Source organism: Hyla sarda, chromosome 1 (genome assembly GCF_029499605.1).
Source record: "Hyla sarda isolate aHylSar1 chromosome 1, aHylSar1.hap1, whole genome shotgun sequence".
Taxonomy (NCBI): domain Eukaryota; kingdom Metazoa; phylum Chordata; class Amphibia; order Anura; family Hylidae; genus Hyla; species Hyla sarda.
In genome coordinates, this window is record NC_079189.1 from 261,061,248 (window position 1) to 261,076,721 (window position 15,474).

The following is a 15,474-nucleotide window of genomic DNA, read 5'->3' on the forward strand; positions in this document are numbered from 1 at the left end:
AATTGCAAGAAGTTTGTGCATCTTCAATGTTGGTCGCGGTCAATGACAAAAAGACGCTTATCTTCAATCTAGGTGTTTCTGCTTGCTGCTCCGGCCCAAAGAGTGGCCGGCTGAAAACGACAACGCAGGCATGTCGGGTGCCACTGTCTGCACCTGCACAGAAAGTTTTGAGCAGATATCTCCTTCCATTCGGCCGGAATTGCAAGAAGTTTGTGCATCTTCTATGTTCGTCGCGGTCAATGGCAAAAGGCGCTTATCTTCAATCTAGGTGTTTCTGTGTGCTGCGCCGGCCCAAAGAGTGCCCGGCGGAAAACGACAACGCAGGCATGTCGAGTTCCACAGTCTACACCTGCACAGAAAGTTTTGAGCAGATATCGCCTTCTATTCCGCCGGAATTGCAAGAAGTTTGTGCATCTTCTATGTTCGTCGCGGTCAATGGCAAAAGGCGCTTATCTTCGATCTAGGTGTTTCTGCGTGCTGCGCCGGCCCAAAGAGTGCCCTGCGAAAAACGACAACGCAGGCATGTCGGGTGCCACTGTCTGCACCTGCACAGAAAGTTGTGAGCAGATATCTCCTTCCATTCGGCCGGAATTGCAAGACGTTTGTGCATCTTCAATGTTGGTCGCGGTCAATGACAAAAAGGCGCTTATCTTCAATCTAGGTGTTTCTGCGTGCTGCTCCGGCCCAAAGAGTGCCCGGCTGAAAACGACAACGCAGGCATGTCGGGTGCCACTGTCTGCACCTGCACATAAAGTTTTGAGCAGATATCTTCTTTCGTTCGGCCGGAATTGCAAGACGTTTGTGCATCTTCAATATTGGTCACGGTCAATGTCAAAAAGCCCTTATCTGCAATCTAGGTGTTTCTGCGTGCTGCGCCGGCCCAAAGAGTGCCCGGCGGAAAACGACAACGCAGACATGTCGAGTGCCACTGTCTACACCTGCACAGAAAATTTTGAGCAGATATCATCTTCCGTTCGGCCGGAATTGCAAGACGTTTGTGCATCTTCAATATTGGTCCCGGTCAATGTCAAAAAGCCCTTATCTGCAATCTAGGTGTTTTTGCGTGCTGCGCCGGCACAAAGAGTGCCCGGCTGAAAACGACAACGCAGGCATGTCGGGTGCCACTGTCTGCACCAGCACAGAAAGTTTTGAGCAGATATCTCCTTCCATTCGGCCGGAATTGCAAGAAGTTTGTGCATCTTCTATGTTCGTCGCGGTCAATGGCAAAAGGCGCTTATCTTCAATCTAGGTGTTTCTGCGTGCTGCGCCGGCCCAAAGAGTGCCCGGCTGAAAACAACAACGCAGGCATGTCGGGTTCCACTGTCTGCACCAGCTCAGAAAGTTTTGAGCAGATATCTCCTTCTATTCGGCCGGAATTGCAAGAAGTTTGTGCATCTTCTATGTTCGTCGCGGTCAATGGCAAAAGGCGCTTATCTTCAATCTAGGTGTTTCTGCGTGCTGCGCCGGCCCAAAGAGTGCCCGGCGGAAAACGACAACGCAGGCATGTCGGGTGCCACTGTCTGCACCTGCACAGAAAGTTGTGAGCAGATATCTCCTTCCATTCTGCCGGAATTGCAAGACGTTTGTGCATCTTCAATGTTGGTCGCGGTCAATGACAAAAAGGCGCTTATCTTCAATCTAGGTGTTTCTGCGTGCTGCTCCGGCCCAAAGAGTGCTCGGCGGAAAACGACGACGCAGGCATGTCGGGTGCCACTGTCTACACCTGCACAGAAAGTTTTGAGCAGATATCTCCTTCCATTCGGCCGGAATTGCAAGAAGTTTGTGCATCTTCTATGTTCGTCGCGGTCAATGGCAAAAGGCGCTTATCTTCAATCTAGGTGTTTCTGCGTGCTGCTCCGGCCCAAAGAGTGCCCGGCGGAAAACGACAACGCAGGCATGTCGGGTGCCACTGTCTACACTTGCACAGAAAGTTTTGAGCAGATATCTCCTTCCATTCGGCCGGAATTGCAAGAAGTTTGTGCATCTTCAATGTTGGTCGCGGTCAATGACAAAAAGACGCTTATCTTCAATCTAGGTGTTTCTGCGTGCTGCTCCGGCCCAAAGAGTGCCCGGCGGAAAACGACAACGCAGGCATGTCGGGTGCCACTGTCTGCACCTGCACAGAAAGTTTTGAGCAGATATCTCCTTCCATTCGGCCGGAATTGCAAGAAGTTTGTGCATCTTCTATGTTCGTCGCGGTCAATGGCAAAAGGCGCTTATCTTCAATCTAGGTGTTTCTGTGTGCTGCGCCGGCCCAAAGAGTGCCCGGCGGAAAACGACAACGCAGGCATGTCGAGTTCCACTGTCTACACCTGCACAGAAAGTTTTGAGCAGATATCTCCTTCTATTCCGCCGGAATTGCAAGAAGTTTGTGCATCTTCTATGTTCGTCGCGGTCAATGGCAAAAGGCGCTTATCTTCGATCTAGGTGTTTCTGCGTGCTGCGCCGGCCCAAAGAGTGCCCTGCGAAAAACGACAACGCAGGCATGTCGGGTGCCACTGTCTGCACCTGCACAGAAAGTTGTGAGCAGATATCTCCTTCCATTCGGCCGGAATTGCAAGACGTTTGTGCATCTTCAATGTTGGTCGCGGTCTATGACAAAAAGGCGCTTATCTTCAATCTAGGTGTTTCTGCGTGCTGCTCCGGCCCAAAGAGTGCCCGGCTGAAAACGACAACGCAGGCATGTCGGGTGCCACTGTCTGCACCTGCACATAAAGTTTTGAGCAGATATCTTCTTTCGTTCGGCCGGAATTGCAAGACGTTTGTGCATCTTCAATATTGGTCACGGTCAATGTCAAAAAGCCCTTATCTGCAATCTAGGTGTTTCTGCGTGCTGCGCCGGCCCAAAGAGTGCCCGGCGGAAAACGACAACGCAGGCATGTCGAGTGCCACTGTCTACACCTGCACAGAAAGTTTTGAGCAGATATCTTCTTCCGTTCGGCCGGAATTGCAAGACGTTTGTGCATCTTCAATATTGGTCCCGGTCAATGTCAAAAAGCCCTTATCTGCAATCTAGGTGTTTTTGCGTGCTGCGCCGGCACAAAGAGTGCCCGGCTGAAAACGACAACGCAGGCATGTCGGGTGCCACTGTCTGCACCAGCACAGAAAGTTTTGAGCAGATATCTCCTTCCATTCGGCCGGAATTGCAAGAAGTTTGTGCATCTTCTATGTTCGTCGCGGTCAATGGCAAAAGGCGCTTATCTTCAATCTAGGTGTTTCTGCGTGCTGCGCCGGCCCAAAGAGTGCCCGGCGGAAAACGACAACCCAGGCATGTCGGGTGCCACTGTCTGCACCTGCACAGAAAGTTGTGAGCAGATATCTCCTTCCGTTCGGCCGGAATTGAAATAAGTTTGTGCATCTTCAATGTTGGTCGCGGTCAATGACAAAAAGGCGCTTATCTTCAATCTAGGTGTTTCTGCGTGCTGCTCCGGCCCAAAGAGTGCCCGGCTGAAAACGACAACGCAGGCATGTCGGGTGCCACTGTCTGCATCTACACAGAAAGTTTTGAGCAGATATCTTCTTTCGTTCGGCCGGAATTGCAAGACGTTTGTGCATCTTCAATATTGGTCACGGTCAATGTCAAAAAGCCCTTATCTGCAATCTAAGTGTTTCTGCGTGCTGCGCCGGCCCAAAGAGTGCCCGGCTGAAAACAACAACGCAGGCATGTCGGGTTCCACTGTCTGCACCAGCTCAGAAAGTTTTGAGCAGATATCTCCTTCCATTCGGCCGGAATTGCAAGAAGTTTGTGCATCTTCTATGTTCGTCGCGGTCAATGGCAAAAGGCGCTTATCTTCAATCTAGGTGTTTCTGCGTGCTGCGCCGGCCCAAAGAGTGCCCGGCGGAAAACGACAACGCAGGCATGTCGGGTGCCACTGTCTGCACCTGCACAGAAAGTTGTGAGCAGATATCTCCTTCCATTCTGCCGGAATTGCAAGACGTTTGTGCATCTTCAATGTTGGTCGCGGTCAACGACAAAAAGGCGCTTATCTTCAATCTAGGTGTTTCTGCGTGCTGCTCCGGCCCAAAGAGTGCTCGGCGGAAAACGACGACGCAGGCATGTCGGGTGCCACTGTCTACACCTGCACAGAAAGTTTTGAGCAGATATCTCCTTCCATTCGGCCGGAATTGCAAGAAGTTTGTGCATCTTCTATGTTCGTCGCGGTCAATGGCAAAAGGCGCTTATCTTCATTCTAGGTGTTTCTGCGTGCTGCTCCGGCCCAAAGAGTGCCCGGCGGAAAACGACAACGCAGGCATGTCGGGTGCCACTGTCTACACTTGCACAGAAAGTTTTGAGCAGATATCTCCTTCCATTCGTCCGGAATTGCAAGAAGTTTGTGCATCTTCAATGTTGGTCGCGGTCAATGACAAAAAGACGCTTATCTTCAATCTAGGTGTTTCTGCGTGCTGCTCCGGCCCAAAGAGTGCCCGGCGGAAAACGACAACGCAGGCATGTCGGGTGCCACTGTCTGCACCTGCACAGAAAGTTTTGAGCAGATATCTCCTTCCATTCGGCCGGAATTGCAAGAAGTTTGTGCATCTTCTATGTTCGTCGCGGTCAATGGCAAAAGGCGCTTATCTTCAATCTAGGTGTTTCTGTGTGCTGCGCCGGCCCAAAGAGTGCCCGGCGGAAAACGACAACGCAGGCATGTCGAGTTCCACTGTCTACACCTGCACAGAAAGTTTTGAGCAGATATCTCCTTCTATTCCGCCGGAATTGCAAGAAGTTTGTGCATCTTCTATGTTCGTCGCGGTCAATGGCAAAAGGCGCTTATCTTCGATCTAGGTGTTTCTGCGTGCTGCGCCGGCCCAAAGAGTGCCCTGCGAAAAACGACAACGCAGGCATGTCGGGTGCCACTGTCTGCACCTGCACAGAAAGTTGTGAGCAGATATCTCCTTCCATTCGGCCGGAATTGCAAGACGTTTGTGCATCTTCAATGTTGGTCGCGGTCTATGACAAAAAGGCGCTTATCTTCAATCTAGGTGTTTCTGCGTGCTGCTCCGGCCCAAAGAGTGCCCGGCTGAAAACGACAACGCAGGCATGTCGGGTGCCACTGTCTGCACCAGCACAGAAAGTTTTGAGCAGATATCTCCTTCCATTCGGCCGGAATTGCAAGAAGTTTGTGCATCTTCTATGTTCGTCGCGGTCAATGGCAAAAGGCGCTTATCTTCAATCTAGGTGTTTCTGCGTGCTGCGCCGGCCCAAAGAGTGCCCGGCGGAAAACGACAACCCAGGCATGTCGGGTGCCACTGTCTGCACCTGCACAGAAAGTTGTGAGCAGATATCTCCTTCCGTTCGGCCGGAATTGAAATAAGTTTGTGCATCTTCAATGTTGGTCGCGGTCAATGACAAAAAGGCGCTTATCTTCAATCTAGGTGTTTCTGCGTGCTGCTCCGGCCCAAAGAGTGCCCGGCTGAAAACGACAACGCAGGCATGTCGGGTGCCACTGTCTGCATCTACACAGAAAGTTTTGAGCAGATATCTTCTTTCGTTCGGCCGGAATTGCAAGACGTTTGTGCATCTTCAATATTGGTCACGGTCAATGTCAAAAAGCCCTTATCTGCAATCTAAGTGTTTCTGCGTGCTGCGCCGGCCCAAAGAGTGCCCGGCTGAAAACAACAACGCAGGCATGTCGGGTTCCACTGTCTGCACCAGCTCAGAAAGTTTTGAGCAGATATCTCCTTCCATTCGTCCGGAATTGCAAGAAGTTTGTGCATCTTCTATGTTCGTCGCGGTCAATGGCAAAAGGCGCTTATCTTCAATCTAGGTGTTTCTGCGTGCTGCGCCGGCCCAAAGAGTGCCCGGCGGAAAACGACAACGCAGGCATGTCGGGTGCCACTGTCTGCACCTGCACAGAAAGTTGTGAGCAGATATCTCCTTCCATTCTGCCGGAATTGCAAGACGTTTGTGCATCTTCAATGTTGGTCGCGGTCAATGACAAAAAAGCGCTTATCTTCAATCTAGGTGTTTCTGCGTGCTGCTCCGGCCCAAAGAGTGCTCGGCGGAAAACGACGACGCAGGCATGTCGGGTGCCACTGTCTACACCTGCACAGAAAGTTTTGAGCAGATATCTCCTTCCATTCGGCCGGAATTGCAAGAAGTTTGTGCATCTTCTATGTTCGTCGCGGTCAATGGCAAAAGGCGCTTATCTTCATTCTAGGTGTTTCTGCGTGCTGCTCCGGCCCAAAGAGTGCCCGGCGGAAAACGACAACGCAGGCATGTCGGGTGCCACTGTCTACACTTGCACAGAAAGTTTTGAGCAGATATCTCCTTCCATTCGTCCGGAATTGCAAGAAGTTTGTGCATCTTCAATGTTGGTCGCGGTCAATGACAAAAAGACGCTTATCTTCAATCTAGGTGTTTCTGCGTGCTGCTCCGGCCCAAAGAGTGCCCGGCGGAAAACGACAACGCAGGCATGTCGGGTGCCACTGTCTGCACCTGCACAGAAAGTTTTGAGCAGATATCTCCTTCCATTCGGCCGGAATTGCAAGAAGTTTGTGCATCTTCTATGTTCGTCGCGGTCAATGGCAAAAGGCGCTTATCTTCAATCTAGGTGTTTCTGCGTGCTGCGCCGGCCCAAAGAGTGCCCGGCGGAAAACGACAACCCAGGCATGTCGGGTGCCACTGTCTGCACCTGCACAGAAAGTTGTGAGCAGATATCTCCTTCCGTTCGGCCGGAATTGAAAGAAGTTTGTGCATCTTCAATGTTGGTCGCGGTCAATGACAAAAAGGCGCTTATCTTCAATCTAGGTGTTTCTGCGTGCTGCTCCGGCCCAAAGAGTGCCCGGCTGAAAACGACAACGCAGGCATGTCGGGTGCCACTGTCTGCACCTGCACAGAAAGTTTTGAGCAGATATCTTCTTTCGTTCGGCCGGAATTGCAAGACGTTGGTGCATCTTCAATATTGGTCACGGTCAATGTCAAAAAGCCCTTATCTGCAATCTAAGTGTTTCTGCGTGCTGCGCCGGCCCAAAGAGTGCCCGGCTGAAAACAACAACGCAGGCATGTCGGGTTCCACTGTCTGCACCAGCTCAGAAAGTTTTGAGCAGATATCTCCTTCCATTCGGCCGGAATTGCAAGAAGTTTGTGCATCTTCTATGTTCGTCGCGGTCAATGGCAAAAGGCGCTTATCTTCAATCTAGGTGTTTCTGCGTGCTGCTCCGGCCCAAAGAGTGCCCGGCGGAAAACGACAACGCAGGCATGTCGAGTGCCACTGTCTACACCTGCACAGAAAGTTTTGAGCAGATATCTCCTTCTATTCGGCCGGAATTGCAAGAAGTTTGTGCATCTTCTATGTTCGTCGCGGTCAATGGCAAAAGGCGCTTATCTTCAATCTAGGTGTTTCTGCGTGCTGCGCCGGCCCAAAGAGTGCCCGGCGAAAAACGACAACGCAGGCATGTCGGGTGCCACTGTCTGCACCTGCACAGAAAGTTGTGAGCAGATATCTCCTTCCGTTCAGCCGGAATTGAAAGAAGTTTGTGCATCTTCAATGTTGGTCGCGGTCAATGACAAAAAGGCGCTTATCTTCAATCTAGGTGTTTCTGCGTGCTGCTCCGGCCCAAAGAGTGCCCGGCTGAAAACGACAACGCAGTCATGTCGGGTGCCACTGTCTGCACCTGCACAGAAAGTTTTGAGCAGATATCTTCTTTTGTTCGGCCGGAATTGCAAGACGTTTGTGCATCTTCAATATTGGTCACGGTCAATGTCAAAAAGCCCTTATCTGCAATCTAGGTGTTTCTGCGTGCTGCGCCGGCCCAAAGAGTGCCCGGCGGAAAACGACAACGCAGGCATGTCGGGTGCCACTGTCTGCACCAGCTCAGAAAGTTTTGAGCAGATATCTCCTTCCATTCGGCCGGAATTGAAAGAAGTTTGTGCATCTTCTATGTTGGTCGCGGTCAATGGCAAAAGGCGCTTATCTTCAATCTAGGTGTTTCTGCGTGCTGCTCCGGCCCAAAGAGTGCCCGGCGGAAAACGACAACGCAGGCATGTCGGGTGCCACTGTCTACACCTGCACAGAAAGTTTTGAGCAGATATCTCCTTCCATTCGGCCGGAATTGCAAGAAGTTTGTGCATCTTCTATGTTCGTCGCAGTCAATGGCAAAAGGCGCTTATCTTCAATCTAGGTGTTTCTGCGTGCTGCTCCGGCCCAAAGAGTGCCCGGCGGAAAACGACAACGCAGGCATGTCGGGTGCCACTGTCTACACCTGCACAGAAAGTTTTGAGCAGATATCTCCTTCCATTCGGCCGGAATTGCAAGAAGTTTGTGCATCTTCTATGTTCGTCGCGGTCAATGGCAAAAGGCGCTTATCTTCAATCTAGGTGTTTCTGCGTGCTGCGCCGGCCCAAAGAGTGCCCGGCTGAAAACGACAACCCAGGCATGTCGGGTGCCACTGTCTGCACCTGCACAGAAACTTGTGAGCAGATATCTCCTTCCGTTCGGCCGGAATTGAAACAAGTTTGTGCATCTTCAATGTTGGTCGCGGTCAATGACAAAAAGGCGCTTATCTTCAATCTAGGTGTTTCTGCGTGCTGCTCCGGCCCAAAGAGTGCCCGGCTGAAAACGACAACGCAGGCATGTCGGGTGCCACTGTCTGCACCTGCACAGAAAGTTTTGAGCAGATATCTTCTTTCGTTCGGCCGGAATTGCAAGACTTTGGTGCATCTTCAATATTGGTCACGGTCAATGTCAAAAAGCCCTTATCTGCAATCTAAGTGTTTCTGCGTGCTGCGCCGGCCCAAAGAGTGCCCGGCTGAAAACAACAACGCAGGCATGTCGGGTTCCACTGTCTGCACCAGCTCAGAAAGTTTTGAGCAGATATCTCCTTCCATTCGGCCGGAATTGCAAGAAGTTTGTGCATCTTCTATGTTCGTCGCGGTCAATGGCAAAAGGCGCTTATCTTCAATCTAGGTGTTTCTGCGTGCTGCTCCGGCCCAAAGAGTGCCCGGCGGAAAACGATAACGCAGGCATGTCGAGTGCCACTGTCTACACCTGCACAGAAAGTTTTGAGCAGATATCTCCTTCTATTCGGCCGGAATTGCAAGAAGTTTGTGCATCTTCTATGTTCGTCGCGGTCAATGGCAAAAGGCGCTTATCTTCAATCTAGGTGTTTCTGCGTGCTGCGCCGGCCCAAAGAGTGCCCGGCGATAAAAGACAACGCAGGCATGTCGGGTGCCACTGTCTGCACCTGCACAGAAAGTTGTGAGCAGATATCTCCTTCCGTTCGGCCGGAATTGAAAGAAGTTTGTGCATCTTCAATGTTGGTCGCGGTCAATGACAAAAAGGCGCTTATCTTCAATCTAGGTGTTTCTGCGTGCTGCTCCGGCCCAAAGAGTGCCCGGCTGTAAACGACAACGCAGGCATGTCGGGTGCCACTGTCTGCACCTGCACAGAAAGTTTTGAGCAGATATCTTCTTTTGTTCGGCCGGAATTGCAAGACGTTTGTGCATCTTCAATATTGGTCACGGTCAATGTCAAAAACCCCTTATCTGCAATCTAGGTGTTTCTGCGTGCTGCGCCGGCCCAAAGAGTGCCCGGCTGAAAACGACAACGCAGGCATGTCGGGTGCCACTGTCTGCACCAGCTCAGAAAGTTTTGAGCAGATATCTCCTTCCATTCGGCCGGAATTGCAAGAAGTTTGTGCATCTTCTATGTTGGTCGCGGTCAATGGCAAAAGGCGCTTATCTTCAATCTAGGTGTTTCTGCGTGCTGCTCCGGCCCAAAGAGTGCCCGGCGGAAAACGACAACGCAGGCATGTCGGGTGCCACTGTCTACACCTGCACAGAAAGTTTTGAGCAGATATCTCCTTCCATTCGGCCGGAATTGCAAGAAGTTTGTGCATCTTCTATGTTCGTCGCGGTCAATGGCAAAAGGCGCTTATCTTCAATCTAGGTGTTTCTGCGTGCTGCTCCGGCCCAAAGAGTGCCCGGCGGAAAACGACAACGCAGGCATGTCGAGTGCCACTGTCTACACCTGCACAGAAAGTTTTGAGCAGATATCTCCTTCTATTCGGCCGGAATTGCAAGAAGTTTGTGCATCTTCTATGTTCGTCGCGGTCAATGGCAAAAGGCGCTTATCTTCAATCTAGGTGTTTCTGCGTGCTGCGCCGGCCCAAAGAGTGCCCGGCGAAAAACGACAACGCAGGCATGTCGGGTGCCACTGTCTGCACCTGCACAGAAAGTTGTGAGCAGATATCTCCTTCCGTTCAGCCGGAATTGAAAGAAGTTTGTGCATCTTCAATGTTGGTCGCGGTCAATGACAAAAAGGCGCTTATCTTCAATCTAGGTGTTTCTGCGTGCTGCTCCGGCCCAAAGAGTGCCCGGCTGAAAACGACAACGCAGTCATGTCGGGTGCCACTGTCTGCACCTGCACAGAAAGTTTTGAGCAGATATCTTCTTTTGTTCGGCCGGAATTGCAAGACGTTTGTGCATCTTCAATATTGGTCACGGTCAATGTCAAAAAGCCCTTATCTGCAATCTAGGTGTTTCTGCGTGCTGCGCCGGCCCAAAGAGTGCCCGGCGGAAAACGACAACGCAGGCATGTCGGGTGCCACTGTCTGCACCAGCTCAGAAAGTTTTGAGCAGATATCTCCTTCCATTCGGCCGGAATTGAAAGAAGTTTGTGCATCTTCTATGTTGGTCGCGGTCAATGGCAAAAGGCGCTTATCTTCAATCTAGGTGTTTCTGCGTGCTGCTCCGGCCCAAAGAGTGCCCGGCGGAAAACGACAACGCAGGCATGTCGGGTGCCACTGTCTACACCTGCACAGAAAGTTTTGAGCAGATATCTCCTTCCATTCGGCCGGAATTGCAAGAAGTTTGTGCATCTTCTATGTTCGTCGCGGTCAATGGCAAAAGGCGCTTATCTTCAATCTAGGTGTTTCTGCGTGCTGCGCCGGCCCAAAGAGTGCCCGGCGGAAAACGACAACCCAGGCATGTCGGGTGCCACTGTCTGCACCTGCACAGAAAGTTGTGAGCAGATATCTCCTTCCGTTCGGCCGGAATTGAAATAAGTTTGTGCATCTTCAATGTTGGTCGCGGTCAATGACAAAAAGGCGCTTATCTTCAATCTAGGTGTTTCTGCGTGCTGCTCCGGCCCAAAGAGTGCCCGGCTGAAAACGACAACGCAGGCATGTCGGGTGCCACTGTCTGCACATGCACAGAAAGTTTTGAGCAGATATCTTCTTTCGTTCGGCCGGAATTGCAAGACGTTTGTGCATCTTCAATATTGGTCACGGTCAATGTCAAAAAGCCCTTATCTGCAATCTAAGTGTTTCTGCGTGCTGCGCCGGCCCAAAGAGTGCCCGGCTGAAAACAACAACGCAGGCATGTCGGGTTCCACTGTCTGCACCAGCTCAGAAAGTTTTGAGCAGATATCTCCTTCCATTCGGCCGGAATTGCAAGAAGTTTGTGCATCTTCTATGTTCGTCGCGGTCAATGGCAAAAGGCGCTTATCTTCAATCTAGGTGTTTCTGCGTGCTGCGCCGGCCCAAAGAGTGCCCGGCGGAAAACGACAACGCAGGCATGTCGGGTGCCACTGTCTGCACCTGCACAGAAAGTTGTGAGCAGATATCTCCTTCCATTCTGCCGGAATTGCAAGACGTTTGTGCATCTTCAATGTTGGTCGCGGTCAATGACAAAAAGGCGCTTATCTTCAATCTAGGTGTTTCTGCGTGCTGCTCCGGCCCAAAGAGTGCTCGGCGGAAAACGACGACGCAGGCATGTCGGGTGCCACTGTCTACACCTGCACAGAAAGTTTTGAGCAGATATCTCCTTCCATTCGGCCGGAATTGCAAGAAGTTTGTGCATCTTCTATGTTCGTCGCGGTCAATGGCAAAAGGCGCTTATCTTCAATCTAGGTGTTTCTGCGTGCTGCTCCGGCCCAAAGAGTGCCCGGCGGAAAACGACAACGCAGGCATGTCGGGTGCCACTGTCTACACTTGCACAGAAAGTTTTGAGCAGATATCTCCTTCCATTCGGCCGGAATTGCAAGAAGTTTGTGCATCTTCAATGTTGGTCGCGGTCAATGACAAAAAGACGCTTATCTTCAATCTAGGTGTTTCTGCGTGCTGCTCCGGCCCAAAGAGTGCCCGGCGGAAAACGACAACGCAGGCATGTCGGGTGCCACTGTCTGCACCTGCACAGAAAGTTTTGAGCAGATATCTCCTTCCATTCGGCCGGAATTGCAAGAAGTTTGTGCATCTTCTATGTTCGTCGCGGTCAATGGCAAAAGGCGCTTATCTTCAATCTAGGTGTTTCTGTGTGCTGCGCCGGCCCAAAGAGTGCCCGGCGGAAAACGACAACGCAGGCATGTCGAGTTCCACTGTCTACACCTGCACAGAAAGTTTTGAGCAGATATCTCCTTCTATTCCGCCGGAATTGCAAGAAGTTTGTGCATCTTCTATGTTCGTCGCGGTCAATGGCAAAAGGCGCTTATCTTCGATCTAGGTGTTTCTGCGTGCTGCGCCGGCCCAAAGAGTGCCCTGCGAAAAACGACAACGCAGGCATGTCGGGTGCCACTGTCTGCACCTGCACAGAAAGTTGTGAGCAGATATCTCCTTCCATTCGGCCGGAATTGCAAGACGTTTGTGCATCTTCAATGTTGGTCGCGGTCTATGACAAAAAGGCGCTTATCTTCAATCTAGGTGTTTCTGCGTGCTGCTCCGGCCCAAAGAGTGCCCGGCTGAAAACGACAACGCAGGCATGTCGGGTGCCACTGTCTGCACCTGCACATAAAGTTTTGAGCAGATATCTTCTTCCGTTCGGCCGGAATTGCAAGACGTTTGTGCATCTTCAATATTGGTCACGGTCAATGTCAAAAAGCCCTTATCTGCAATCTAGGTGTTTCTGCGTGCTGCGCCGGCCCAAAGAGTGCCCGGCGGAAAACGACAACGCAGGCATGTCGAGTGCCACTGTCTACACCTGCACAGAAAGTTTTGAGCAGATATCTTCTTCCGTTCGGCCGGAATTGCAAGACGTTTGTGCATCTTCAATATTGGTCCCGGTCAATGTCAAAAAGCCCTTATCTGCAATCTAGGTGTTTTTGCGTGCTGCGCCGGCACAAAGAGTGCCCGGCTGAAAACGACAACGCAGGCATGTCGGGTGCCACTGTCTGCACCAGCACAGAAAGTTTTGAGCAGATATCTCCTTCCATTCGGCCGGAATTGCAAGAAGTTTGTGCATCTTCTATGTTCGTCGCGGTCAATGGCAAAAGGCGCTTATCTTCAATCTAGGTGTTTCTGCGTGCTGCGCCGGCCCAAAGAGTGCCCGGCGGAAAACGACAACCCAGGCATGTCGGGTGCCACTGTCTGCACCTGCACAGAAAGTTGTGAGCAGATATCTCCTTCCGTTCGGCCGGAATTGAAATAAGTTTGTGCATCTTCAATGTTGGTCGCGGTCAATGACAAAAAGGCGCTTATCTTCAATCTAGGTGTTTCTGCGTGCTGCTCCGGCCCAAAGAGTGCCCGGCTGAAAACGACAACGCAGGCATGTCGGGTGCCACTGTCTGCATCTACACAGAAAGTTTTGAGCAGATATCTTCTTTCGTTCGGCCGGAATTGCAAGACGTTTGTGCATCTTCAATATTGGTCACGGTCAATGTCAAAAAGCCCTTATCTGCAATCTAAGTGTTTCTGCGTGCTGCGCCGGCCCAAAGAGTGCCCGGCTGAAAACAACAACGCAGGCATGTCGGGTTCCACTGTCTGCACCAGCTCAGAAAGTTTTGAGCAGATATCTCCTTCCATTCGGCCGGAATTGCAAGAAGTTTGTGCATCTTCTATGTTCGTCGCGGTCAATGGCAAAAGGCGCTTATCTTCAATCTAGGTGTTTCTGCGTGCTGCGCCGGCCCAAAGAGTGCCCGGCGGAAAACGACAACGCAGGCATGTCGGGTGCCACTGTCTGCACCTGCACAGAAAGTTGTGAGCAGATATCTCCTTCCATTCTGCCGGAATTGCAAGACGTTTGTGCATCTTCAATGTTGGTCGCGGTCAATGACAAAAAGGCGCTTATCTTCAATCTAGGTGTTTCTGCGTGCTGCTCCGGCCCAAAGAGTGCTCGGCGGAAAACGACGACGCAGGCATGTCGGGTGCCACTGTCTACACCTGCACAGAAAGTTTTGAGCAGATATCTCCTTCCATTCGGCCGGAATTGCAAGAAGTTTGTGCATCTTCTATGTTCGTCGCGGTCAATGGCAAAAGGCGCTTATCTTCAATCTAGGTGTTTCTGCGTGCTGCTCCGGCCCAAAGAGTGCCCGGCGGAAAACGACAACGCAGGCATGTCGGGTGCCACTGTCTACACTTGCACAGAAAGTTTTGAGCAGATATCTCCTTCCATTCGGCCGGAATTGCAAGAAGTTTGTGCATCTTCAATGTTGGTCGCGGTCAATGACAAAAAGACGCTTATCTTCAATCTAGGTGTTTCTGCGTGCTGCTCCGGCCCAAAGAGTGCCCGGCGGAAAACGACAACGCAGGCATGTCGGGTGCCACTGTCTGCACCTGCACAGAAAGTTTTGAGCAGATATCTCCTTCCATTCGGCCGGAATTGCAAGAAGTTTGTGCATCTTCTATGTTCGTCGCGGTCAATGGCAAAAGGCGCTTATCTTCAATCTAGGTGTTTCTGTGTGCTGCGCCGGCCCAAAGAGTGCCCGGCGGAAAACGACAACGCAGGCATGTCGAGTTCCACTGTCTACACCTGCACAGAAAGTTTTGAGCAGATATCTCCTTCTATTCCGCCGGAATTGCAAGAAGTTTGTGCATCTTCTATGTTCGTCGCGGTCAATGGCAAAAGGCGCTTATCTTCGATCTAGGTGTTTCTGCATGCTGCGCCGGCCCAAAGAGTGCCCTGCGAAAAACGACAACGCAGGCATGTCGGGTGCCACTGTCTGCACCTGCACAGAAAGTTGTGAGCAGATATCTCCTTCCATTCGGCCGGAATTGCAAGACGTTTGTGCATCTTCAATGTTGGTCGCGGTCTATGACAAAAAGGCGCTTATCTTCAATCTAGGTGTTTCTGCGTGCTGCTCCGGCCCAAAGAGTGCCCGGCTGAAAACGACAACGCAGGCATGTCGGGTGCCACTGTCTGCACCTGCACATAAAGTTTTGAGCAGATATCTTCTTCCGTTCGGCCGGAATTGCAAGACGTTTGTGCATCTTCAATATTGGTCACGGTCAATGTCAAAAAGCCCTTATCTGCAATCTAGGTGTTTCTGCGTGCTGCGCCGGCCCAAAGAGTGCCCGGCGGAAAACGACAACGCAGGCATGTCGAGTGCCACTGTCTACACCTGCACAGAAAGTTTTGAGCAGATATCTTCTTCCGTTCGGCCGGAATTGCAAGACGTTTGTGCATCTTCAATATTGGTCCCGGTCAATGTCAAAAAGCCCTTATCTGCAATCTAGGTGTTTTTGCGTGCTGCGCCGGCACAAAGAGTGCCCGGCTGAAAACGACAACGCAGGCATGTCGGGTGCCACTGTCTGCACCAGCACAGA